This window comes from Oncorhynchus mykiss, chromosome 7 (assembly GCF_057628025.1).
Source record: "Oncorhynchus mykiss isolate SJ-2025 chromosome 7, ASM5762802v1, whole genome shotgun sequence".
Lineage (NCBI taxonomy): Eukaryota > Metazoa > Chordata > Actinopteri > Salmoniformes > Salmonidae > Oncorhynchus > Oncorhynchus mykiss.
This window is the reverse complement of record NC_143028.1, coordinates 51,720,079-51,743,083: the sequence shown is the minus strand read 5'-3', so window position 1 is coordinate 51,743,083 and position 23,005 is coordinate 51,720,079. Positions and strand designations below refer to the sequence as shown.

The following is a 23,005-nucleotide window of genomic DNA, read 5'->3' as shown; positions in this document are numbered from 1 at the left end:
CCTTTTCAATCAGTTAGTCGCTAAAAATTCATTTGACCGGTCATGCTTATCGGTCTGAAGGTTAATTTGCATAATTAGTGGAATTAAATTGTTGCTTGGGTATTTTCATTAGTCATCTCATTTATCACACGTGCATAGCATACAGAGCCTTGCTTGTGGGGCAGAATAGCTATCACCTGTCAACAGAGCGAGAGTACCTCCTCAAAAAGCTGGTACTGGAGTGAAATGTGTTTTTGTAAGCCCAGTCATTGTGCAACAAATGATTCTAAATTCAATCCTGTGTTAACTGTTTTGATTTCTCTCCTGTTTTATTGGTTCTACAGATTTATCTCTCACATATGGAATCACTCACATTAGAGCAGTACTTTCCTGCTAATTGTATTTTGGTGAATATTTGAAAATGTGGTTTTATTAGCTGCTTCATTAGCTGCTTCATTATCAGAGGTGCATGTTTAATAATAGACTATAGCCTTTTGACAGTAAGATGTTTCCATTAAGGTTTTTTTGATCTGATGATTTTCCCATCTTCTCCAGTGTTCTCTTTCAATTGCTACCCTGCTCATTTAATAACTTTTTATAGTTCTTCTGATAAGGCCAAATTGAAATGTTTCTATTTACACTGAACAAAAATATGCAACATGTCAACAGTTGGTTTCGTGAGCTGAAATAAAATACCCCAAAAACGTATTCCTCTCAAATTGTGTGCACAAATTTGGTAACTTCCCTGTTAGTGAGCATTTCTCTTTTGCCAAGATAATCCATCCACCTGACAGGTGTGGCATTTCATTACACAGGTGCATCTTGTGCAGGGGACAAAAAAAGGCAAGTTGAAAATGTGCAGTTGTCACACAACACAATAGATGTCTCAAGTTGAGGGAGTGTGCAATTGGCATGCTGACTGCAGGAATGCCCACCAGAGCAGTTACCAGAAAACGTAATGGTCAAATCTCTACCATAAGCTGCCTCCAATGTCTTTTTAGATAATTTGGCAGTACGTCCTACCGACCTCACAACCACAGACCACGTGTATGGAGTTATGTGGGCGAGTGGTTTGCTGATGCCAACTTTGTCAATAGAGTGCCCCATGGTGGCGGGGTTTGGACAGGCATAAACTATCAAATTTTATGTCACATAAACATGTTTAGCAGATTTTATTGCGGGTCTAGCAAAATACTTGTTTCTAGCTCCAACAATGCAGTAATATCTAACAATACACACAACCTAAAATATTTACATTTTTATTATCTATAAATACTAGGATGAGAAATATTGGAGTTGCATATACTAAAACAGTAGAATAGAGTACAGTATGTATGAGTAAAGCAAAATTATGTAAACATTATTAGTGGCTAGTGATATCAACTCTATGTACAGTTGAAGTTGGAAGTTTATATATACCTTAGCCAAATACATTTAAACTCAGTTTTTCACAATTCCTGACATTTTAATCCTAGTAAAATTCCCTGTCTTAGGTCAGTTAGCATCACCACTTAGTTTTAAGAATGTGAAATGTCAGAATATTAGTAGTGATTCTTATTTCAGCTTTTATTTCTTTCATCACATTCCCAGTGGGTCAGAAGTTTACATACACTCAATTAGTATTTAGTAGCATTGCCTTTTAAAAATTGTTTAACTTGGGTCAAATGTTTCAGGTAGCCTTCCACAGCTTTCCCACAATAAGTTGGGTGAATTTTGGCCCATTCAGGTTTGTAGGCCTCCTTGCTCACACACGCCTTTTCAGTTCTGCCCAAAAATGTTCTATAGGATTGAGGTCAGGGCTTTGTGATGGCCACTCCAGTACCTTGACTTAGTTGTCCTTTTTGCCACAACTTTGGAAGTATGCTTGGGGTCATTGTCCATTTGCAAGATCCATTTGCGACCAAGCTTTAAGTTAAAATAAAAGTCCATTCAGTATTGTTGTAATTGCCGCTATTACAAGTAAATAAAAGGGCCATTTAATCAGTATCGGCTTTTTTTGGTCCGCCAATAATCGGTATCGGCGTTGAAAAATCAGTCGGTCGACCTCTAATTACGAGTCAGGCGATAAGCTGTTTTCAAATTCTGTCAACATACTATTGGTAGGACCCGTAAAAATACATGTGATGACCACTTAAAGTCTAAAGCCCACGTGAAGAACAATGAAAAGCACCATCTTAGCCAGAGCATGCCTCTTCAAACGACCATTACTAGTGCAAGCGCAACTGCAGATTCAAGACGAGAATTTATTCAGGACTTTGTGGCTGTGTACGCCGAGTCTGATATTCCCTTAGAAAAGATAAGAAAGCTACAGCCGTTTCTAGTGAAGCATTGCAAACAGGAAGGAGTGTTGGCCAAAAATGAGAGCAGCCTCCAGCAAACTCACCTGCCCCATGTGGTCGACCAACACATGACTGCTGTTCTACAGAAGATCCGTTAGAAGTTGGCGGTGGTTGTGGACGAGACAGGTGCAAGGGATTGTAGCGTTCTAAACATAACTTAGCCTATTAACCTTTCTGATCTCCCCATCCCGGATCCGGGATCGTGAATACAGACTCAAGCTCATTACCATAACGCAACGTTAACTATTCATGAAAATCGCAAATGAAATGAAATAAATATGCTAGCTCTCAAGCTTAGCCTTTTGTTAACAACACTGTCATCTCAGATTTTCAAAATATGCTTCTCAACCATTGCAAAACAAGCATTTGTGTAACAGTATTGATGGCTAACGTAGCATTTAGCATTAGCATTCAGCTGGCAACATTTACACAAAAAAACAGAAAAGCATTCAAATAAAATCATTTACCTTTGAAGAACTTCAGATGTTTTCAATGAGGAGACTCTCAGATAGCAAATGTTCAGTTTTTCCTGAAAGATTATTTGTTTAGGACAAATCGCTCCGTTTTCTGCGTCACGTTTAGCTATGAAAAAACCCCTGTATCCAGGATTGTGTAAATCTATCAGCAAGCTCATTAGCATAACACAACGTTAACTATTCATGAAAATTGCAAATGAAATAAATATGCCATCTCTCAAGCTTAGCCTTTTGTAAACAACATTGTCATCTCAGATTTTCAAAATATGCTTCTCAACCATAGGAAAACAATCATTTGTGTAAAAGTAGCTAGCTAGCGTTAGCATTTAGCGTTAGCATTTAGCGTTAGCATTAGCGTTAGCATCCAGCACGCAACATTTCAACAAAAACATAAAAGCCTTCAAATAAAATCATTTACCTTTGAAGAACTTCTGATGTTTTCAATGAGGATACTCTCAGTTAGATAGCAGATGCTCAGTTTTTCCAAAAAGATTCTTTGTGTATTAGAAATAGCTCCGTTTTATACATCACATTTGGCTACCAAAAAAAACCGAAAATTCAGTCCTCAAAACGCGAACTTTTTTCCAAATTAACTCCATAATATCGACTGAAAACATGGCAAACTTGTTTAGAATCAATCATCAAGGTGTTTTTCACATATCTCTTCATTGATATATCGTTCTTGGACACATGGTTTCTCCCCTATATCAAATGGAAAAGTACAAGCAGCTGGCAATTGCGCACCGAATTCCACGCAGGACACCAGGCGGACACTTGGAAAATGTAGTCTCTTATGGTCAATCTTCCAATGATATGCCTACAAATACGTCACAATGCTGCTAAGACCTTGGGCGAATGACAGAAAGTGTAGGCTCATTCCTTGCGCAATCACAGCCATATAAGGAGACAATGGAAAACAGAGCTTCAGAAATTCTGCTAATTTCCTGGTTGATGCATCATCTTGTTTTCGCCTGTAGAATGAGTTCTGGGGCACTTACAGACAAAATATTTGCAGATTCTGAAACTTCAGAGTGTTTTCTTTCCAAAACTGTCAAGAATATGCATAGTCGAGCATCTTTTCGTGACAAAATATCGCGCTTAAAACGGGAACGTTTTTTATCCAAAAATGAAATAGCGCCCCTAGAGATCTAACAGGTTAATATACCGTTGCTATAGTCTACATTCTGCAATGTGAATTGTCCGCATGCAAATTGTGATATTCCAAACGACGAGCTATCGTGGTGAAATATAGCGATGCATAAATGTCAGCAACTGGTCTGCCTCTCCATCTAGCTAACTATCGCTATATCTATATTGTGTTTACACTTGAAATTTAAATAACACTTTAAATAACACTTATTGTCACAGTTATTTTAAGGAAAAACTTAGGTTAAAACAATCTTTCATTGCATGTGTTGAAAACCAGTACTTTCTGGTGGATGTCATTTTCATGGACAGATGCAAAAACTCCACATTTTCCCAAGCTATACTAGCCTCCCTCCACAGCAACGATCTGAACCTGAACGATGCCTGAACAGTGGTCACAGATAATGCTGCTACTGCCTGAAGGCATACAAGGAGGTTCTGAAAGGAGTGATGCCCAACAGCGTCCATGTAACCCGTCTCTGTCATGTCATCAATCTGGTGGGTGAGACCTGGCAGCGCTACAAATACTTCTCTGAAGTTGCATCACGTGTGACAGATCTTATCTGTCTTCTTTAAGAAGCCTGGCAGAAAGAGAAAATGGGTGAGCTTCCTCATTATGAAGGAGTTTGTGCAGGCCAAAGCTCCTCCTGAAGCAGTGAGCTCCAGATGGAGTAGCTGGTTTGAGGCAGTGAAGTACCATGCAGAGCATGTTCATCTCTACAGAGCGTTTTCGTTGGCAGAAAAGTCATCATCCCAGGCAGTCACAAACATCCTCAGTCAGCTGGAAACAGAGGTGGTGGTGCAGGCCCTCACTGTTAAGCTAACCTTCATCTCAGAGGGCTGCTCCAAACTGATGACAGCTCTGTCAATCCTGGAAGGAACCTGCCGTTCCACAGCAGTGTCTGCATACAACGCCATGGAGGATCTAGACTCTTACCTAGTGAATGGAATGGCAAAAACATTTGGGTATGCTGCCAAGACAGGTGAGCTATTGAGAAAGATGGGGATTGGAGACAGGTGCTTGACCATCTCCATGATGCATTCCACCTGGCCTTCAAAGTTCTCAAAGCACTGGGACACACATCCAGTCAGGTCTACAGGCTGGCAAGGGTGTTCGATCCTAGGCAGGCTTCAGCCATGGAAAAGTAGATTGAAGCCTACACACAATTGAAATCCATGGCAAGCCCATCAACAGAGCTCAGTGAAGAATGGATTGCCTATCAGCTCTGTGTGTCCAGGGAGTCCTCACCTGTTTTGGAGCTTGCGGATTACTGGAGGAGCATGAGTGCAAGATTCCCAAGAGTTGCAGTGCCCTACATCTACTTCCCAGTCAACTCAGTGGACTGAGGGGAGTATGAGCAAATACACAACTCCACTCACAGACAAGCGAGAGGCACTCACCGAGCTCAACACAAAGAGGCTGATAATCATGTACTTATAAATGGAGATGTCTGTGATAGATGGAAAACTTAGTTCCATAGATTTTGCCTATTGCTGCATGATTTGCCTAGTGAAGCACTTTATTTCACAAACTATGAATGTACCATTTTGTTTTTTTTACATAAGTATAACTAAGTTTTGCCTATTGCTGGCTGCATTGTTGCCTAGATTACCACATTACTTTTTAAATTTATAATGAAACACTTAGAACTCTGTATTGAAGCACTAGCCTTGATTTAAAAAAGTGTGCAATGTTGTGTTGCATCAATACAAATGTACTGTTATATCTTAAGTTCTTTGGGCTAGGGGGCAGTACTCGGAAGTTTGAATGACTGAGGTACCCAAAGTAAACCACCTGTTACTCAGGCCCAGAAGCTAGGATATGCATATAATTGGTCGTATTGGATAGAAAACACTGTGCCTGTGAGTATAACAGAACAGATATAGCAGGTGAAAACCCTTGGAGAATCCATCCGGGAATTTTTTGTTGTTGAGGTGACACCATTTAAAATGCCTGTCTATGGGATAATCAAAGGAATACCTCCCAGATTGCAGTTCCTAGGGCTTCCAGTAGATGTCAACAGTCTTTAGAAAGAGTTTCAGGCTGGTTTTTTGAAAAATGAGCTAGAATGTAGTTTTTCTAGGTGGCTCCCATTTTGGCTGTAGTATTGTGGCACGCGTGGATGAGCAAGGGCACTTCGTTATTTATCTCCGGTAAAGAACATACTATTCTATTATTTACATTTTAATGTTTATTTATATATTAGGGCTCCTGAGGATTGATTAGAAACGTTGTTTGACTTGTTTGGGCGAAGTGTATTGGTAACTTTTGGGATTCATTTGTATGCATATCCCTGACTTTTTTGGGATATAAAGGACTTTATCAAACAAAAGGACCATTTCTTATGTAGCTGGGACCCTTGGGATTGCAAACAGAGGAAGATCTTCAAAAGGTAAGTGATTTATTTTATTGCTTTTTCTGACTTTCCTCTGCTTGTTTGGAAAATGTTTGTAATGCTTTTGTACGCGGAGTGCTGGCGTCAAATAATCACATGGTATGCTTTCGCCGTAAAGCCTTTTTGAATCAAAGTGGCTGGATTAACAGGAAGTTATGCTTTTAAACTATGTAAGACACTTGTATTTTCATGCATGTTTAATATTACGAATTTTGCATTTCACGCTCTGCAATTTCACCGGATGTTGGCCAGGTGGGACGCTAGCCCAAAGAGGTAAAATTGTTGATGTTTTATGAATTCACATTAGACACTGATGATAAAGTGTAAATCGTAAAACACAGAATTCAGAAAATTGTAAACGATTTCATAGGGCCCTAGGTACACTGTATTTTCAGATAACTAGAAAGTAGTACACTGAAGTTTGGTGAAGAAATCTTTAAAATAATAACACTCAATTTGCAGAGCGTCACATCCATTGTGCGTTGCCAAGCCTTCCTTTTAACCTCTCTAGGGTATGTGGGACGCTAGCGTCCCATCTGGCCAACATCCAATGAGATTGCAGAGCGCCAAATTAAAATACAGAAATGCTCATTATAAAAATTCAGAAGAAAAAAAACATTTTACATAGGTTTAAAGATGAACTTCTTGTTAATCCAACCACGGTGTCAGATTTATAAAATGCTTTTCGGCGAAAGCATACCTTGCCCAGAACATACCTAGCCGACAAATTATTACAAACAGTAACCAGCCAAGCAGAAGCGTTACAAAACTCACAAATAGAGATAAAAATGAATCCCTTACCTTTGATGATCTTCATATGGTGGCAATCAGAAGACATTCATTTACTCAATAAATGTTCCATAAAGTCTCTTTATATCCAAAAACCTCAACAAAAAATCACAAATCGTATCCGTAAAGTTCATAGAAACATGTCAAACAATGTTTATATTCAATCCTCAGGTTGTTTTTAGCCTAAATGATCTATAATATTTCAACCAGACAATAACATCGTCAATATAAAAGGTAAACAAGAAATGCACTCTCTCAGGATTGCGCATGAAAAAGCTCTGCGACACGGTAGGGTCCACTAATTCAGACTGGTCTTACTCCCTCCATTTATAGGAATACAAGCCTGAAACAATTTCTAAAGACTTGACATCTAGTGGAAGGCATAGGAACTGCAAATTGAGTCCTAAGTCAATGGATACTGTAATGGCATTGAATAGAAAACTACAAAACCACAAAAACTACTTCCTGAATGGATTTCTCTCAGGTTTTCGCCTGCCAAATCAGTTCTGTTATACTCACACTATTTCTATTTTAACAGTTTTGGAAACTTCAGAGCGTTTTCTATCCAAATCTACCAGTTATATGCAGATCATATCTTCTGGGCCTGAGTAGCAGGCCATTTAATTTGGGCATGCTTTTCATCCAAAATTCCAAATGCTGCCCCTTACCCTAGAGGTTAAAGTGTCTAGTAATATTTTACCCTAAGACTGAGATTTACTTTTGCCGATGTGTCTGTTCTCCAAAAAATGATTAGAAGATGTGTCAGTATCTGGTGTGAACACTTGCCTCACACAGCGTGACACATCTCCTTTGCATAGAGTTGATCAGGCTGTTGATTGTGGCCTGTGGAATGTTGTCCCATCCCTCTTCAATGCCTGTGTGAAGTTGCTGGATATTGGCGGTAACTGGTATCCCGAACATGCTCAATGGGTGACATGTCTGGTGAGTATGTAGGCCATGGAAGAACTGGGACATTTTCAGCTTCCCAGAATTGTGTACAGATCCTTGCGACATGGGGCCGTGCATTATCATGCTGAAACATGAGGTGATGGCGGCAGATGAACGGCACGACAACGGGCCTCAGGATCTTGTCACGGTGTAGCGGTATTTATTAGAGAGGGGTAAAGAAAGCTTTTGTTCGGGCGCCAGGCAGGTATTAACCATGCCGAAAGGAAAAGAGTAGAATAGAGAGAACCACTACCAGACCCACACACATCAGCAGAAGAGACTGCCTAGAGTGTAGCCTGTTTACCAGATAGCCAGTGGAGAGAAGAGAATACACACCATATAAAACCCACATCACAGCACAGGGGTAACCCAAACAAGAATACCTCATACAATAATACTAATACTAATAATGGCATAGCAATTCAACAGCAACTTCATACAAGAACGAACCCAGTCATCAACATAGGATTTGCAATAATCTGTATTATTTTCTAGTGGATGAGTGCAGAGGGTATGAATGTGGGGGGTGTTCATCGACACAACAAAGGCCTTAAATGTCATTAGTACATCTCAATACAGTTCACATAACAATACACAATTTGCAAGCAACCTCCCTTTTAACTGAAATGTCCAAATACTTCTGACAGGGCAATAATAGTCCAGCTCTAATGAACTTCAATGGGAAGTGCATTGGAAAAATAGAGAGTCTATTGCAGGGTAAAGCACTGGAACGATAGAGGGAAGAGAAAAAGAGAGATCTTAGCTGTGGTCTTCAGGCGTGCAGGTGTACTGTCTGACTGTCCGATGGTTTGTATGTTAAAGCTTCGCAACAATGTTGCTACTAATCCATGCGATCCATAACGGGTGTGTTCCCAAACTAAAACAACCACGACCTAGCGCAATTACACCGATGATTGAGTTAAACACTCAATAAACTACACACGCTGAAAACAAACAAAACTTCTGCAGCACAGCACACACAATCAAACTGTCGCGCCACCAAAGAGCCCCTCCCCAAAGAGCTGAACGAGCTCTCTTTATTTTCTCCTTCCTTACTGCTCATGCGCTCTTAAAGTGGCAGTGCACGGTGAAGGCTCCGTGCAGATTTCGCCATAACGGTATCTCAGTACATTCAAATGTCCATAGAAAAGGTGCAATTGTGTTTGTCCGCTACGCACACCTCCAACTCAATCGAGTAGACAACCAAAGCAGCTGATCGTGGACTCCAGGAAACAGCAGAGGGAGCATGCCCCTATTCACATTGACGAAACCGCAGTAGAGCAGGTAGAAAGCTTCAAGTTCCTCGTCATACACATCACTGACAATGTGAAATGGTCCACCCACAGACAGTGTGGTGAAGAAGGCACAACAGTGCCTATTCAATCTCAGGATGCTGAGGAAATTTGTCTTGGCCCCTAAAACTTTTACAGATGCACAATTGAGAGCATCCTGTCGGGCTGTATCACCGATTGGTACGACAAGTGCACCGCCTGCAACAGCAGGGCTCTCAAGAGGGTTGTGCGGTCTGCTCAACGCATCACTGGGGGCACACTGCCTGCCCTCCAGGACACCTACAGCACAAGAAGGCCAAAAAGTTAAAGAACAACCACCACCTGAGCCACTGCCTGTTCACCCTGCTACCATCCAGAAGGAGAAGTCAGTACAGGTGCATCAAAGTTGGGACCAAGAGACTGAAAAACAGCTTCTCTCTCAAGAACATCAGACTGTTAAATAGCCATCTCTAGCCAGCTTCCACCCGGTTACGTAACCCTGCACCTAGAGGCTGCTGCCCCATATACAGCTGAAGTCGGAAGTTAACATACACTTAGGTTGGAGTAAAAAATAAACTCATTTTTTCAACCACTCCACAAATTTCTTGTTAACAAACTATAGTTTTGGCAAGTCGGGTAGGACATCTACTATGTGCATGACACAAGTCATTTTTTCAACAATTGTTTACAGACAGATTATTTCACTTTATCACAATTCCAGTGGGTCAGAATTTCACATACACTATGTTGACTGTGCCTTTAAACAGCTTGGAAAATTCCAGAGAATGGTGTCAGGGCTTAAGAAGCCTCTGATAGGCTAATTGCCATAATTTGAGTCAATTGGAGGTACACCCACAGGTACATTTCAAGGCCTACCTTCAAACTCAATGCCTCTTTGCTTGACATCATGGAAAATCAAAAGAAATCAGCCAATACCTCAGAAAAAAAATTGTAGACCTCCACAAGCCTGGTTCATCCTTGGGAGCAATTTCCAAAGACCTGAAGGTACCACGTTCCATGTGTACAAACAATAGTACGCAAGTATAAACACCATGGGACCACACAGCGGTCATACCGCTCAGGAAGGAGACGCGTTCTGTCCACTAGAGATTAACGTACTTTGGTGCGAAAAGTGCAAATCAATCCCAGAACAGCAGCAGGGGACCTTGTGAAGATGCTGGAGAAAACAGGCACAAAAGTATCAGTAAAACGAGTCCTATATCAACATAACCTGAAAGGCTGCTCAGCAAGGAAGAAGCCACTGCTCGAGGGAAGAAAAAAAAAAAAAAAAAAAAAAAAAAAAAAAAAAAGCCAGACTACGGTTTGCAACTGCACATGGGGACAAAGATCGTACTTTTTGGAGAAATGTCCCATGGTCTGATGAAACAAAAATATAACTGTTTGGCCATAATGACCATCGTTATGTTTGGAGGAAAAAGGGGGAGGCTTGCAAGCCAAAAAAACACCATCTCAACCGTTAAGCACGGGCTAGCAGCATCATGTTGTGGGGGTGCTTTGCTGCAGGAGGGACTGGTGCACTTCACAAAATAGATGGCATCATGAGGTAGGAAAATTGTGGATATATTGAAGCAACATCTCAAGACATCAGTTAACATCTCTAGGATAGGGGGCAGCATTTGGAATTTTGGATGAAAAAGCATGCCCAAATTCAACTGCCTGCTACTCATCCCCAGAAGATAAGATTGCATATTATTAGAAAACACTGAAGTTTCTAAAACTGTTTGAATCATGTCTGAGTATAACAGAACTTATTTGGCAGGTGAAACCCGAGGACAAACCATTCAGATTTTGTTTTTGTTTTGAGGTCACTCTCTTTTCAATGGGAATCCAGATTTCTAAGGGACCTTCTTGCAGTTCCTACCGCTTCCACTAGATGTCAACAGTCTATAGAAATTGGTTGAGGTTTTTCCTTTGTGTAATGAAGTAACACTGAACGAGGCTAGAGTGAAGAGGACTCTTTGTTAGAGGCACGTGACCTGAAAGCTAGCTACATTTTGTTTTTCTCCTGTATTGAACACAGATCATCCAGTCTTCAATTGTATTGATTATTTAGGTAAAAAATACCTAGAGTTGTATTACAAAAGTAGTTTGAAATGTTTTGGCAATGAATCCCCGAGCTGACAAAGTTAAACATCTGTCGTTCTGTTCTTAACTGACTTGATGAGTTAAATACAGGCAAAAACATTTTTTTAAATCGGCCACAATCGGTGTCCAAAAATGCCGATTACCGATTGTTATGAAAACTTGAAGTCGGCCTCTACTCGTAATAGTCCTTTTGGTATTGCTCTGCTCTCTCAAAACACCCCATTTTGAAAACGTAATTATTTCTCTAGGCCTACTTGTCTGTAATCTTTAAATTATGAAATAATTTAGGTTACTACAATATTTAGGCCTGCTTTAGATTTTTTTTTACATCAATTTCAGCCAAATTATGGAAAATTTTTGCAATATTCCACATTTTACAGCTGATTCCATTTTTATGGCCAGATTCCGTCCGTGTTTTCCGCAACACAGAAATCATAGGGCCCAATGTACCTCAAAGAACCAATAAATAACCAGCATCTTGAACAGTTATTGCATAGGCTATCAAAGTGCACTCGTGGGTCTGGTATTAACCAACCAAAAATGTGTTTACAATTCTTTATTTGAATACCTTTTTATTTTCATTGAATTAGAGGGTTGCACACCTCAAAAGGTATATACATTTGAGCATTTACATAACACTAGAGTTATGGATGTGAACAGGTCCCAAAAGAAACTGCAAATGACACTGCACTCCTATTTCAAATGTATGAAGTTTTAGCAATTTCATTCTAGATCGTTAATGACATGTTTTATTTCGAAGATTAAATGTTTTTTTATCAATCACCTACTGAGTAACACATAAGGCCTGTTGTCCACAAAAGGTCATGGACTGGACCACTTGACCAGCTGCCACCCAACCCTTGTCCACCTTGGCTGGCAAGATGTACACATCCTGTGTGGTCGTTACTCCTCAAGAACTGGATTTCAACTGCATCAGTCTATCTGTTACCAGTCCCATGAACTGCCTGTTGGATTTTGTGGCTTTATATTTGACAAGAAGACAGGCCCCTGTTTTTAATTTTCACGATTGGAGCTGGACAAGGACTGGTAATCAGAGGATTGGTGTGTTTAGGTGGCAGTACACTGCTCTTGAGGACACTGCACAAAATTGTGCTCAGCTGATTTACATGCAGATGGAATAGTCTCTCACTTTCCCCCATGAGATGTGCTCAACATGGATGGCCTGGATCAGGTCTGATATCTTTCCACATGTCCTCCACGTGATGCTTCTGGGTGGAGTCTGCTATCTCTTCCAATGTAATCAGCTTCATCTGTATATTCAGGCATCTCTGTTTTGCCACAGCTAAAAAGGTTGCTGCATTGTTTACCCCCCCCCCCCCCCCCCCAGTTCACTGGTAACCATAGCAGCACCCACCCGGCAGGTATATTTCACAGATCATCCCCAAAGCCAACTTCTCTTTTGGCTGCCTTTCTTTCCATTTTTCTGCTGCTCTTTTGCACCCCAGTATCTCTACTTGCACATTCATCTTCTGCACATCTGTCACTCCAGTGTTAATGCTAAATTGTAATTGTTTTGCCACTATGGTCTGTCTATTGCCTTACCTCCCTCATCTTACCTCATTTCCACACACTGTATATAGACTTTTCTATTGTGTTATTGACTGTATGTTTGTTTATTCAATGTGTAACTGTGTCGCACTGCTTTGCTTTATCTTGGCCAGGTCGCAGTTGTAAATGAGAACTTGTTCTCAACTGGCCTATCTGGTTAAATAAAAAAATGCTCCGGTTAGCAGAATGCATTACTGCAGTTCATATGAGAATGTGCGTGCACCCAAAATGGATCACTCACAGATTAAGATTGCCTGCTTGTTAACATAAACACACTTCAGAAGCAGTAGGAAGTACATGAACATTTGATCATTATTGCATTTTATCATGATCATGTTATGAAGCATCCTTAACTGTCACATCCTTTACGCTTAGAACGAGTACTGACAAAAGCAACCGGTTACACATCACCTAAGCCCTTTATGAAAGATAGCTTTGCATAGAACATTTGCATGCAATCATACTGGAAATGCTGCTACATTAACTTTTAATTCAAAAACTTTACGAATGTGACACTGCCTGTCCAAATCAGCGTTCTCTCTTCACTAGATTATAATTTTGCATACTTGCACTCAATGGACAATTATTTTGTATTTTTTTTGCTATTGGTAAATGAACCTTCCAACTTGGTCATAAACACAGGAGGACAGATGTGAGTATCAAAGCAAGTTATATCTGGTTGATTTGAAGAGCCTTATTTTGAGACTTTGTATCCTATGTGGTAGCAACAATAATATTACATTTGTAAATTAGGAAGGCCACCTGTAGTCTGTACTTCAAAATACATACATTCAAGGTAAATTTGAAAGTAGTTTAATTAGGAAATTAGCTATTTTAGTTTCTCATGCACAGGTTGACCATGCACAGTTGACCATGTGCTGCTGTAGCAATATAGAATGGCCGTCCCCTTTCAAGTCAATGATGGCATAATGGGTGGACTGGCGAGTGTACCTATAGGTGTAAAACTAGGTTGAAGATAACATATCATGTTAACAACCTATGAGCAGAGCAGGAAGTGTGCCCATCCAATATGTGCTGTGACTTGTTGATTTCAACTCAACTGACACATAAACAAAAATACATTCCATTGCATGAGCCACCTCAGTAAACATCTTTTGAATTAATTTTCTACATTCGCATGAAAAATTATTGCACCACAATACCAGGCAGCCTTTGCGAGTGTACCCATGACTTTACCAGTCACATTTCCAGGGATTGGAGTTCCAAGCCTGTTTTATTGATTATATTTATGTGTGTGCTGCTGCAGCAGCAACCAATGACTAATTTGCTACAACTGTTTCAGCAAGGAGCAACAAAGCTATATCATATTGTTAAAGGTCCAGTGCAGATGTTTTTCTCTCTCGTAACAATTAAGTACCTTACTGTGATTTTTGTTTATTTTTAATTTAAAAACAATGCTTCTTAGCAAAGACATTTCTCAAGCAAGAATATTGCTAGGACTATCTGGGAGTGGTCTGAGTGTGGAGGGGAAGCTGAAAACTAAACTCAAACAGAAACGTCCCTTTTTCAGGACCCTGTCAAAGATCATTCGTAAAAAAACAAATAGATCTTCATTGTAAAGGGTTTAAACACTGTTTCCCACGCTTGTTCAAAGAACCATAAATAATTAATGAACATGCACATGTGGATTGGTCGTTAAGACAGTAGGCAATTAAGGTCAGTTATGAAACCGTAGGACACTAAAGAGGCCTTTCTACTCTGAAAACACAATAAGAAAGATACCCAGGGTCCCTGCTCATCTGCGTGAACGTGCCTTAGGCAAGGAGGCATGAGGACTGCAGTTGTGGCCAGGGCAATAAATTGCAATGTCCGTACAGTGAAACGCCTAAGACGGCGCTACAGGGAGACTGGACGGACAGCTGATTGGCCTTGCAGTGGCAGACCACGTGTAACAACACCTGCACAGGATCGGTACATCCAAACATCACACCTGCAGAACAGGTACAGGATGGCAAAAACAACTGCCTGAGTTACACCAGGAATGCACAATCCCTCCATCAGTGCTCAGACTGTCTGCAATAGGCTGAGAGTTTGGATTGAGTGCTTGTAGGCCTGTTGTCGTCTGGTGAGGACCTGCCTTACATCGGCAACAACGTCGCCTATGGGTACAAACCCACCGTCGCTGGACCAGACAGGACTGGCAAAAAGTGCTCTTCACTGACGAGTCACGCTTTTTTCTCATCAGGGGTGATGATCGGATTCGTGTTTATCGTCGAAGGAATGAGCGTTACACCGAGGCCTGTACTCTGGAGCGGGATCAACTAGCAGAATGGGTGATTTCAGTGTTCTGCCATGGCCAGTGAAGAGCCTGGATCTCAATCCCATTGAGCACGTCTGGGACCTGTTGGATCGGAGGGTGAGGGCTAGGGCCATTCCCCCCAGAAATGTCCGGGAACTTGCAGGTTAGCCCCACTCTTCCACCAAGGCACATCTCACAGCAAGAACTAGCAAATCTGGTGCAGTCCATGAGGAGGAGATGCACTGCAGTACTTAATGCAGCTGGTGGCCACACCAGATACTGACTGTTACTTTTGATTTGTGTCCCTTTGTTCAGGGACACATTATTTCCATTTCTGTTCCACATGTCTGTGGAAGCTGTTCAGTTTGTTGAATCTTATGTTCATACAAATATTTACACATGTTAATTTTGCTGAAAATATAAGCTGTTGACAGTAGGAGGACGTTTATTTTTTTTCTTGAGTTTAGCCGTTATTGGTAGAGAGGATTCGAGCTCACTTACTGGTCTAACTAATTTAGCACCAAAACAGGCTGAAATGTTAGGTCTTTTCAAACAGCTCTTACACTAAAAGGGGATTATCCTTTTCACAAAGAGGAAATATAGCCTACACAGTGCCTTCAGAAAGTATTCCTACCCCTTGACTTCTTCCGCATTTTGTTGTTCGAGCCTGAATTTGAAATGGATTGCATCTTTTTCTCACCCATCTACACACAATACCCTATGTGAGAGCATGTTTTTAGAAATGTATTGAAAATGAAATACAGAAATATCTAATTTACATAAGTATTCACACCCCTGATTAAATGCATGTTCATCACATTTCGCCATGATTACAGCTGTGTAAGTTTCTCAAGAGCTCTGCACACCTGGGTTGTACAATATGTGCACTTTTTTAATATTCTTCAAGCTCTGTCAAGTTGATTTGTTTATCATTGCTAGACATGCATTTTCAAGTCTTGCCAAAGCTTTTCAAGTGGATTTAAGTCAACTGTAACTAGGCCATTTTGGGAACATTCAATGTCATCTTGCTAATCAGCTCGTGTAGATTTTGCCATGTTTTGGGTTAATGTCCTGCTGAAAGGTACATCTGTCTCCCAGTGTCTGTTGTAAAGCAGACTGAACCATGTTTTCCTCCAGGATTTTACCCATGCGTAGTTCTAATAAGTTTATTTTTTTATCCTAAACTTCCTAGTCCTTGCCATTGACAAGTATACCCATAACATGATGTAGCCATCACAATGCTTGAAAATATGAGGTGGTACTCAGTGATGTATTTTCCCTGAACATAATGTTTTGAAATCAGGACACGAAGGTAATTTCTTTGCCACTTTTTGCAGTTTATTGCCAACATGATGCATGTTTTGGAAGATTTTTTTTTTTGTACCGGCTTCATTTTCACTCTGTCATTTAGGTTAGTATTGTGGAGTAACTACAATGTTGTTGCTCCATCCTCAGTTTTCTTCTATCACAGCCATTAAACTGTACCTGTTTTAAAGTCACCATTGACCCCAACTGAGTTAGGAAGGACGCCTGTATCTTTGTAGTAACTGGATGTATTGATACACCATCCAAAGTGTAATCAACTTCACCATGCTCAAAGGGATGTTCAATGTCTGCTTTTGCCCCCTTTTTTCCCCACCTACCAATAGGTTCCCTTTGTGAGGCATTGACTAACATCCCTGGTCTTTGGTTGATTCTGTTTTGAAATTTACTACTCGATTGCGGGACATAAGTAGTTGTGTGGAGTACAGAGATGAGGTAGTCATTTAAAAATCATGTTAAACACTATTGCACACAGCCCATGCAACTTATGTGGCTTGTTCTTAGCGAATTCTTACTCCTGAACTTATTTAGGCTTGCCATAATAAAGGGTTTGAATACTTGACTTAATTTTTAATTAAAAAAAATATCTAAAAAAAACATTCCACTTTGACAGTATGGGTGGGGTATTGTCTCACTAGCATAGACAGTTTCAATTAAATCCATAAAAATAAAAAAAAGTATTGTATTAAATATTTACCATATTTGTACATTTTAATCATTCAGCAGACTCTTGTATACAGAGCAACTTACAGGAGCAATTAGGGTTTAAGTGCCTTGCTCAAAGACACATTGACAGATTTTTCACCTAGTCTGCCCGGGGATTCGAACCAGTGACCTTTCGGTTACTGGCCCAACACTCTTAACCACTTGGCTACCTACTGCCAAGAAAATCACGTTTGTATTTGCACTGGGCCAGTAACCGAAAGTTACAGCAGAAATTGACTCAACAACAATGCCTGGCAATTCTGTCAGCTGTTCGTTCCACCCATTTTTATTTTTGTTCCCTAACCATTGACGGTTATCTTATTTTCATGACTGTCATCATAACCATCTGTTACACGATTATACGGTCATTGTCTGTTATGACCTGCTGCCGGGTACTCTGAATCACTTTTGTGAGTTGTCAGTGAGTTGCTTTGAGTTCTATGCTGTGTGTTGTTGTGATCTAGCTATGTGTGCTGAGTGAGCTGTGCTATGCTGTGCAGCGCTTCTAAACCGATGACGTTATGCCTCAGCTTAAAGCCGCAGTGACCCACTGTCTGCACGGGGAGGGGAAGGCTGGCTGGTCAGAGGGCGGATGGAGGGCGAGCAATAGTACGGCGGGTGGGTGTAAATGGTCGTCTGTCACACTATTAATGCAACTTGGCTGAGGATTCAGCCTGTTTCCCTGGGCTAGAGGACAGCCTGGCTCAAAGGGGGATAACAACAATTTAGGCTAATTCAAATGTGTTGTGCCAATAACTTCTGACTGTAGTTTTCTGTGCATGTGTAAATATGAGAGTGATTTTGCTTCTAGATGTTAGTGTGCATCATCTAGGTCTAGCTGTCAGCAGTGTCCAACATTCAGTTTGATAGTTTTTTTTTCTCAAGGAAAACTGTTTCTTCCCCGTTCCTCTCTGTGCTTACTGATTCCCACCCCTCCCAGTAAAGCAGAAAATGTCAGCATTATTGTGACCTTGGGCTTGTTCAGTCTATGGTTACAGAGTATATGGATAAACTATAAAGATCAATGTGTTTTTTTTCTCTAGCCTCACAAAACCCTGTGTTCTCCATCTCACTGACAGAGCCCATTTTTCTATGCCAGCAGCCCAGCTCTGCTGTGTATGTGTGAAGAACACTACTCTATTTAAATTATCCAAATGTCCTTGTCTCAGTTCTCTCCATTAGGGCAGTGTCTGGAGGTGTGATGTATAGTTGCAGTACAGGCCCCTGTCCCTTCCCATCACCCAGATCTATCAGATGAATGGATAAGCAATATTCCTGCGTTCCATTCAACCCATTTGAATGCTATTGAAGCCATCCCCATAATGCAGAAGAGTTTGTCCTGTGCAAGGGGTTGTTTTACAGACCGGGCCTTACTCGGCTATTGAACAGGAGATCTCGGTGTTAGGCATCCAATAATCACTGTTGTACTACTTAACCAACTGTTATTTCTAACTGTACTGAGATTTGGTCTCCGTGACTAGAGAATGAGAGGGGGACAGAGGGAGTGTGTAATGAAAGCAGCGTTTTATGTAATGAGCAAGAGAGAGTAAGGTGTGTATGTGTAATGAGATGGAGTGTGTATTCAGCGCGGTGTGTGAGGGTAGCGAAATAGAGGGAGATGGTGTGCATTGTTATGAGAGGTAGGTAGTTTGTATGTAACCAGCATGTGAGTGATAGTTCAGAAGACAACGAGGGAGGGTGTTGTGTAATATAGGCTTGGGTGGTATCCAGATTGTCATACCAGGATACCCCACTCCGCCTTTGTAATCCAAAGGTTAGCAATGCTAACAAGTACATGTAAAATCCCATAGAGCATGCTAATTAAATGCTAAAAAGCAAGGCTCTTGATCTGGGAGGGGATTCTCTGCTGTGAAGCTTGATTTTTGGAAGAAGCTAACCACTTAGCTAGATGGCTAACTAGCTACTAAATTAGCAAACCAAATGCACCACTACAGAGAATTTAGCACATTTTTACACGGTTAACTTAATAGCTAAGATATCTAGCGGACGAACATTTGGTTGTGAATTCCATACTGTAACGCGATGGTGCGTGCTGAATAAAAGTGACTCACTCACAAGGCTCTGGTCTCGTCATTGTGACCTTGTAAACAAACACCTCACGGCTGAGAACTACCAGTAAGTGTCATGATGAAAAATTGTGATGGGTGAAATGAAGAACGCAGTCCTTATCTCCTAACGTGTATTGCAGAAGTTGACTTAAGGTATTTACTTAAAGTAGCTACAAATATTCAAATTGATTTGAAAAACCATCCTGTGGCTATTTCCAAATACCCCGGTATACTGCCCAAGCTTAGTTGAATTGTGACTGGCAGGAAGGGATGGGTGTTTGAAATAATTTGACTCTTCAAATAGTATCAGGACTTTTTGTCAGATATTCAAAACTTTTTATTTTATTTTTTAAAATATATTTTTTAACCTGAGCACTACTGCGCAAAGGTGAGACTTGTGCACAATTGCTACAGCTGCGGAGGGTATTGGTCAGCATGTGTGGCGAGCAGACTGAGGGAGAGAGAGACTCTAAGGGAACTTGACTACAGCAAAACTAGAGAACTTGTAGCAACCACTATTGTTTTATCATCCCATATAACCATGCCTGTCTTGCATGGAGTAGCCTAGAGAAGCTAGCTAGCTAGGCTTATTGAGGGCACATGCTCTGCTTTCTTCCCAATGCCATTCAGATAAAACAGCCTACCTGTTGGGTTGCTCATTGTAGCCTAGTCCTCATTTAGTTAACTTTTAATTCTGTAATAGTATTCCATCTTGCACTGCATTAGTGAACTTTCACTCCACTTTCTACCGATTTTAACCTCTTCCGCGTTGATTTGCCAACATAAACAACAAGCTACACACGTAAAGGATACCGTTCTTTTTATGAGGCACGCGGTGGTCATCATAACTACACTGAAGTTATTTGAAATGAATTTAATAAAACTGTCTTGCTTTACCCTTATGTAACACATTATTCACAAATGAATACTCCTACAAGTATTTGAATACTAACATCCGTTCGGATATTCAAATAACCGTGCACATCCCAACTGGCAGGCAGACTGCAGAGCTCGGTCTCACCTTTTTAACTGGGTGAACTTCAGCACATCAGGATCTCAACCTGTCGTCTTCCTCAACTCTGGTTCTCGTGTTCATTTAGGGGACAGTATGTTGTCACTACCTCAGTCGCAGTCCACCGACAGTGCTTGGAATGAATGTGAATGAAGACAATTGAGTTTATTTACACTAGCGCTGGCAGTTGGCTAGACAGCAGATTAGTCATTTTCAGCCAGGTACTTTTTCTACTTTTCAGTTTGCTAGTCTGAGAAAAGTCCTCTTCCGCTAGAATGAATGATATGCATCTTTGAGTGAACGTGGTACCATCAGGCGTTCGGAAATTGTTCCCAAATATAAACCAGACTTGTGGAGGTCTACAATTTCTTTTCTGAGGTCTTTGATTTATTTTTATTTTCCCATGATGTCAAGCAAAGAGGCACTGAGTTTGAAGGTAGGCCTTGAAATACATCCACAGGTACACCTCCAATTGACTCAAATTATGTCAATTAGCCTATCAGAAGCTTCTTAAGCCATGACACCATTTTCTGGAATTTTCCAATCTGTTTAAAGGCACAATCAACTTAGTGCATGTGAACTTCTGACCCACTGGAATTGTGATACAGTGAATTATAAGTGAAATAATGTGTAAACAATTGTTGGAATAATTACTTGTCATGTACAAAGTAGATGTTCTAACAGACTTGCCAGAACTATAGTTTGTTAACAGGAAATTTGTGGAGTGGTTGAAAAACAAGTTTTAATGACTCCAACCTAAGTGTATGTAAACTTCTGACTTCAACTGTATATGTATTCGGACCCATTACTCAGTACTTTGTTGAAGCATCTTTGGCAGCGATTACAGCCTCGAGTCTTCTTGGGTATGACGCTACAAGCTTGGCACACCTGTATTTGGAGTGTTTCTCCCATTCTTCTCTGGAAATCCTCTCAAGCTCTGTCCGGTGTTGCTGCACAGCTATTTTCAGGTCTCTCCAGAGATGTGGCTGGGCCACTCAAGGACATTCAGGGACTTGTCCTGAAGCCACTCCTGCGTCGTCTTGGCTGTGTGCTTAGGGTCGTTGTCCTGTTGGAAGGTGAACCTTCGCCCCAGTCTGAGGTCCTGAGCGCTGTTCAGCAGGTTTCCATCAAGGCATCTCTCTGTACTTTGCTCCGTTAATCTTTCCATTGATCCAGACTAGTCTCCCAGTCCCTGCCGCTGAAAAACATCTCACAGCATGACGCTGACACCACCGTGCTTCACCGTAGGGATGGTGCCAGGTGTCCTCCAGACGTGACACTTGGCATTCAGGCCAAAGCGTTAACTTGGTTTCATCAGACCAGATAATCTTGTTTCTCATGGTCAGAGTCCTTTTTTTACTGAGGAGTGGCTGTCGTCTGGCCACTCTACCATAAAGGCCTGATTTGGTGGAGTGCTGCGGAGATGGTTGCCCTTCTGGAAGGTTCTCCCATCTCCACAGAGGACCCTTGAAGCTCTGTCCGAGTGACGATCAGGTTCTTGGTCACCTCCTGACCAAGGCCCTTCTCCCCCGATTGCTCAGTTTGGCCGTGCGGCCAACTCTAGGAAGAGTCTTGGAGGTTGCAAACTTTATCCATTTAAGAATAATGGAGGCCACTGTGTTCTTGGGGATCTTCGATGCTGCAGATATTTTTTGGTATGCTTTCCCAGATCTGTGCCTCGACACAATCCGGTCCCTGAGCTCTACGGACAATTCCTTCAACCTCATTGCTTGGTTTTTATTTTTTACATGCACTGTCAACTCTGGGACCTTTATATAGACAGGTGTGTGCCTTTCAAAAATCATGTCCAATCAATTGAATTTACCACAGGTGGACTCCAATTTAGTTGTAGAAACATCTCAAGGATGATAAATGGAAACAGGATTCACCTGAGCTCAGTTGAGTCTCATAGCAAAGGGTCTGAATACTTAATTAAATAAGATTCGTTTTATTTTTAAAATATTTGCTAAAGTTTCTAAACTGTTTTTGCTTTGTCATTTTCGGGTTTGTGTGTGTGGGTTGATGAGGGGACTTAAAACATTTTTTTTTAAATAATGCTGTAACATAACAAAATGTGGAATAAGTTAAATGGTCTGAATACTTTCCGAAGGCACTGTAGCTGAGAAAATTCCTTTGAAGGAAGCTTAAAGCCTGGTAAGTCAGCAGACTCCTACAGGATTCTTTAAAGGCCCAGTGCAGCCAAAACATTTGTTCTTTTTTTATTTTATATTGTAAAACAGCTGATGAAACTAACACTAAAGTGTGATTGACAAAATAAATTATATTTTTTTTATCAAGTGTTATTTCCTGAGTTGCTGGTTGAAAATACAATCTAGCATTTGAATGTACCAGAGGCTACCAAAAATAGAGCTTGTTCGGTCAAAAAAAAAAGTAACCTCCCCCAGCCCGGGGGAGCCTGGCTGGCTACTTTTTCTAATTGGCTGGCTACTCCATGTGCTTGTGGAAAACACTGCAATCGAATTTTCATTCAACTTTCATCTTATTTTAGAATAGTTTAAACAGGGTGCTCATGTTAGCCTGTTGTTTTGACACTACTAGCTACCCACACAGCTCTATATCTGACCGTCACTAATCTTTCTCTCCCCTTTTCTCTCTA

General features: G+C 40.9%; 1 protein-coding gene and 1 long non-coding RNA gene across 3 annotated transcripts in view; one reads left to right on the top strand and one right to left on the bottom strand.

Annotated features, from left to right (window-relative positions):
• LOC149982583 (uncharacterized) overlaps window positions 1–22,996 on the bottom strand; it is a 36,149-nt gene extending 13,153 nt beyond the window's left edge. The window contains exons 1-2 of the long non-coding RNA XR_016497310.1: window positions 3,213–22,996; window positions 2,786–2,847 (exon numbers count right to left, since the gene is read on the bottom strand). This is a non-coding gene — a long non-coding RNA (uncharacterized LOC149982583). The remainder of the gene's footprint in view (window positions 1–2,785; window positions 2,848–3,212) is intronic.
• Window positions 1–23,005, top strand: part of cdc42 (cell division cycle 42) — a 36,756-nt gene that overhangs the window by 3,542 nt on the left and 10,209 nt on the right. The gene's annotated exons all lie outside the window — the stretch shown is intronic.